Here is a 6,000-nt window from a genome sequence, read left to right on the forward strand (position 1 = left end):
AAGAAGAAGACACTTGAGCACAAAACAACTCAAATTTTCATTAAATACATGAGACATATACTCCCCCCCTCGATCAGAATAGAAGGTGCCCATCAAAGAACAAGAAGAAGACACTTGAGCACAAAACAAATCAACTTTTCATTAAATACATGAGACATATACTCCCCCCTCGATCTGAATAGAGGGTGCCCATCCTACAATTAGAGACATTTTTAGCCATAATCAAAATTTATTTGAAACACATGGAACAATCCAAACTTAGCTTTAAGAAGAACACCCATCCATCTCATGAGTAATAATCAATGTAAGTCATGAAGTATAGGTAATTACCCAAGGATGGAGTTTGCAAGCGGCCCACAAACATCACTATGCATAAGTTGCAACCTATATGTAGTCTTTACTGAAACATCCTTTGGAAACTTTGAACGTTTCATCTTACCGACGAGAATATAGCCTTCACAACATGCTTAGAAGGTGATTCAAGAGGCGGCAAACAACCAACCATATGAGATTTTTGCAAACATAGCAAACTGGTTAAATTCACATAACCAAAACATGCATGCCAAAGTTTGGTAACAACTTCATTTTAAAAATTCTGCTCACACTCATCATGCAAAGCGGGCTTATACAACCCATGACATAAAATGCCAGATGCGACAATTTCATCACCAAAACTATTATAATGAACTATACACCTATCATCCACAAATCTGACAAGACAACCAAGTCAGCTTGCAAGTGTAGATATAGACAAAAGGTTCTATTTTATCTTTGGTACATAAAGTGCATCAACAAGTATGAAAAAACTTCTATTCGTAGTAGTTTGCACAATCTTTCTAACTCCGTTGACCGGGTAATTGGCACAAGTGACCGTATTCTCATGAGGGACAACCTTGAGAGAGGCAATTAAGTGACGAAGCAAAGTAATATGCTTTGTACCACCACTATCAAAGTACCAAACATGTGACTTTGCAGCAAGTCACATACATGCACAAAAGGATCATAAGTAAACTCTACACTAAATTCCCACTCTTCATCATCTACATCAACAACCATTATCTCCATTTTCAAAAGATTCTACAATAGGTACACTAGTAGTGGATCCAGCCTTTTTCTTCTTTGTCTCTTTTACCTTCTTCTTTGTCTCTTTTACCTTCAACCTGTAGGACATTGCTTTATGAAGTGGTCATTAACCTTGCAATAATGGAAGTGCATTTTATTTGGTTTTTTCACCAAAATTCCTAAACAAGTTTTTTCTAGCAGAAGCATTAGATACATGTGATTTGCTACTCGCTGAAGAACCATGAGAAGTGGCTACATTGTTATTACCACCTTTTCTTTGAGCAATGAGCATCAACAAAAGCTTGTTCAACTGCATGCTATTTAGCATTGTTCTTGGTTGAAAGTGACTCCTGTAACAACAACTTGCACAATGCATCAAACTTGATAGCTTGAGGGTTTCCTTGGGTCACAAGTCTCCAAGTACTAGCAAAATGATGGTAAGAGTCTGGCAATGCATCAAGAATAATTTGCATAAGTGAACTGTCAAAAATAAATTCACCTCCAAAAATGAGTTTCTCATTGACATTCTTGATACCAACAAGAACGGTGTCCATGTTGTCTTCCTCTTACATAATCTTTGACTCCATCTCCTTACACAACAATGCAATTTTAGCCTCATTGCGACTTGCATAAAGACCAGCCAGAGTATCCCTAGACTATTTAATTTTGTTGAGTGAATGTGAGGAGTAATAGTGTGATTCATAGATAATGCAATCAGTGCATGAGCATACACATCTCTAACATCCCAACACGATTTATTGGTTATAGGAAAAACAACTCTAGCAATAATAGACATGCTAAAACTTGCAACATCCGGAATAGAGTTGTATCCATAGAAGGCGGGCGTACATCAATGCCCTACACAACATTCCAAATTCTCTTTGAGACAAGAATATGCATCATCATGTAAGCCCACATTGGGTAGTTATGTACATCCCATTTTCCCTTAGTAGCAAACATCTGTGATGTTGTCAGCTTTGGTGACTAACTACACCTAATGTGGAAACTACTTTAAAAGAGGAAAAACAAAGTAGAACTAACACGTGCTATTTAGCACAACCCGAAGAGGACTCTAAGGGACTTATTCTTCTAGAGAAAAATTCACTAACATAATTTTTTACAAAAGGTTAAAATTACCTGTGCAATACTACATATAATGGAAATGGGGGCCAAAATAAGCATGAATCAAACTTCTGAGCACACCATACTCTTTGGGCTTAGCCGAAGTATGACTCAACCTGTTGACACTCACAAAAGCTGACCCAATTTGGAGAAATTAAGTAGGGGGATGTTGGCAACACTGGCGACTATGCTCAGGAGGACGCAACCTACTCTGATACCAATTATTGGATCTAGAGTTGCACGGGTGCACACACAACTTGAAGAAGATGAAGAAGCTCAAGGCACACAAGAGATTTAGTGTGCAGATAGAAAGATAAGTTTGCCCTAGAGTGATTGGTGTATATACAATTCATGGGAAAAAAAAACCTCATAGTGAGGGAAAAAGTGCCCTTGCAATCATAACTGTGTTCACACACATCACTACCTCATATATGGTAACAATTCATGGCACATTAACAATATTCATTGTATGGTTTATAGATGATGAACAATCTAAATCTTTGGATCGTCTCAAAATCGTACATGTCAGATGCTTACGGATAATGCTCTATTATTATATATATATATATATTATTTTTTTCTCTCTCTACTTTTGTAAGACTTCATAGATTTATAAATAGGCTTAGGTAGGCTCACTGGGGGCCCCATGTGGGAGAAGAGGAGGGGGGGGGGAGGGGTATCCTTTGTCATGTTGGGTGCCGCCCTCCTCTCCTCTCTATAATCTCTCGTTACTATCTCCCTATGTATGCATAGCACAAGTGTACCATGCTTGCTCTCTCCCCTTCCCCCCTTCTCTCTCTCTCTCTCTCTCTCTCTCTCTCTCTCTCTCTCTCTCATGTATCACCACGTTTTGCATTGGAAGGCTTGGATTCCAAGGTATGCATGCTCATTTTTGCTATTTCACATCTATATTCATGTATTTTTGTAGGCCATCCCTCTTCTGATTGTTGCATTGGCAATAAACAAGTGTGTGATTATGCATGAAACAAAAATTATTTTTAGAAACAAGAACAAGAGAAAGCCATATAATCTTTTCTTTTTGGCAAATCACACAGCTCCCGTGTGAGGGGACAACGGGTCACTTGGCCGCATTCGAACCGATGACCCTGGCCACCAAGGATGAATGCTCAAACAACAAAGCTAGCTCCTTTGGATGAAGAAAGGCATATCATCTTTTTTTCTTTTTTGCAAAACTCACAATGGTGCGTGGATTATATTAATAGAACCAAAGCAATTACATTCATGCCATGCTCTTGACGAGCCATGACCACATTAATAGATCCCAGATACATCGGCTGATGGGGGAGCCACCCCTTGACCATAGATGGGCCCATACATTCACCTTTGCACGTCCATTAATGCGGCCCCCAGGGTCCTATTCCACTCCTCTGAGTTCCTTTGCTTTCCAATGGCAATGATCGTTACCCTACTTTCTTGGACTATCTCCATGAACTTAGCTACCTCTAGGGAGTTCTCGAAGATCCAACCATTCCTTGTCTTTCAACTGTGTAGCAATGAGCATTGCATGGATCTTGAATGTCTTCCCTCCCAAGAAGAGATCGTTCTTGAAAAAACCTATTTTCCAGGTCTTTTGGACCCATTTGCAAATCTTGTCTGCAAGACCACAGCTTGTTGGACACTCTTTGAACAGATGAGAAAGGTCTTCACAAGCCATTTTACATTGCGAGTATCTATCTAGACCAATTCCCCTAGCAAGGACATTCACTCTAATTGGCATGGCTCCCCATAGCACCTTCCATAAGAAGACCTTCATCCTATCCGGCCATTGAGGGCACCAAATGTTCGATCATTTTCCACCTTAACTCTGGCCAAATTTTTTCCCACTGTTTATTGAGCGAGAAGAACCAATCTTGTGATTCCATAAGAGCAAGATACACACCCTTTGTTTGGGGTTTTAGGAACTGTTTATTCACAGGCCAGTGCCAAGCTTTCCATTGGAGCTTGGATTCACAGTTCGGTAGATGCCACATAGTGAGCTGGTCAAGGGCTCTACCGACCAACAATCTTTCTATCCCACTGAGGCTAAACTCAAAAGCCAATTGCTCAGTCCCTTTCCAACATCCTCTCTTGTAGTCCCATAATTGGCCTATACGCCTAATACCTTTGTTATTAACCTTCCTGGCATATAATCTTAAAGGTAACTTTGAGGGGGGAGGATAAACAAAATACAATATGTTTCGATCACGATTTGAGCATCTTGAGAGGGCAGGGACTCTTTTCCTCTTTTAGTGAAGAATATTCCACCTTATGGTGATATCAACGGAGGCACAACACGAAATTGCATGTATATATGCACTAAGTCATTGTTAAGTTTTTAGAGACCTTCTTTTTCTCTATTGTGTGCAAAAAACCATTTTTTTAACCAGAGAGAAGAAGGAAACACTTAACTCTCCCAGTTGTTTTGTCATAATTTGAAGGATTTGCTAGATTTAGCACAAACTTATAAAATTTTATCTATTCTCTTCAAGGCTGCAAGATCGTAATTTACTCTTGATATGGAAAATTTGTCTGGTTAAAAATACACTAAAGGCTTGTATGATTCTCAAAGGTATGATTCTATTGCACTGCCTTGGTGGTCAAGGGGCATGTTGTGGCAAGGCTATCTTCTTGGTGGCAACCCCAAGCTAGTATTGGTTCCCCTTTGCTGTTGACGATCACAAGGCGACGCCCTTTATGAGTTGATGTATCTGGTGCTTTTCGAGATCAGGATGTATATAGATGCCAAGGTTCAGATGGAGCATGACTGACATTAACTTTTTTGGTTTTTTTATTAGTATGTCCCCTCACTATTGTGAGTTTAGCCAAAAAAAAAAAAACACTGAAGGCTTAGTAGTGTAGAAAATGGGGGAAATAATTTATTGCATACTTAAACTTCCCTATGTTCTTGCCAATAGTGCATTACAAACTGTATACAATGATTACCGTCTTAGGGAATCTTATTATGGGAAGGATATACTAGGCAATAAGGATATACCGTCTTAGGGAATCTTATTATGGGAAGGATATACTAGGCAATAAGTATCTTCTTAGATTCTTTGCATCTGCGCTTTACAAACATATCTTGGCAAATAACCTTCGACAAGATGTTGCAAAGTCATAAAATATCATACATCCAAAACACCTCAGAATTATGGTTGCAAAAGGTGTTGTCCTACTTAAATATTGGCTTCCAAAGCCTCATAAGCCAAGGGTTCAAGCTATGAAGTAGAGCTAAATACTTAAAGCATGTCCACTATGTAAGCATGCTAAAAGGTCACAGATTGCATTTCAATAATATACAACTAGCATTCACTCCAACAACTACAATTTTGCTAAATTGCATTCTTTTAAAAGCAAAGGAACTTGCCAAAAAAAGCACCTCCATTGCTGAGTCACATTTTTAAATTTGATTAAAACATATGTTGGGGATGTTATAAGAACTCTGCTATGAGTTGTTATCAATATGGCTAGCAATTTGGACTGCCCACTACTTTGCTCTCTTTGGTAGTAGTTCGGAGCGAGAGGGAGGAGGATAAAGAGACAGGCACGGAGAGATCCATGCACAAGCCGATGAATCCCACCTTGTAGCATCTTTCAGATTGAAATGTGCTCTCTCTCTCTCTCTCTCTCTCTCTCTCTCTCTCTCGTCTTCCTTCCTGCTCAACCACCCGTAGCACTTTCTCAAGGTCATGGCCATGTGTACATTCATTAACCCAAAAAAGTACATGTACAATTTAGAGACATGATGTCATTCTCCACTCAGTTTAGCACAACTTTTGCCTCCCCAACAGTGCATTGCACTGACATCCATTGCTC

Source organism: Adiantum capillus-veneris, chromosome 4 (genome assembly GCF_014529385.1).
Source record: "Adiantum capillus-veneris isolate H3 chromosome 4, ASM1452938v2, whole genome shotgun sequence".
In the NCBI taxonomy this organism is placed as follows: domain Eukaryota; kingdom Viridiplantae; phylum Streptophyta; class Polypodiopsida; order Polypodiales; family Pteridaceae; genus Adiantum; species Adiantum capillus-veneris.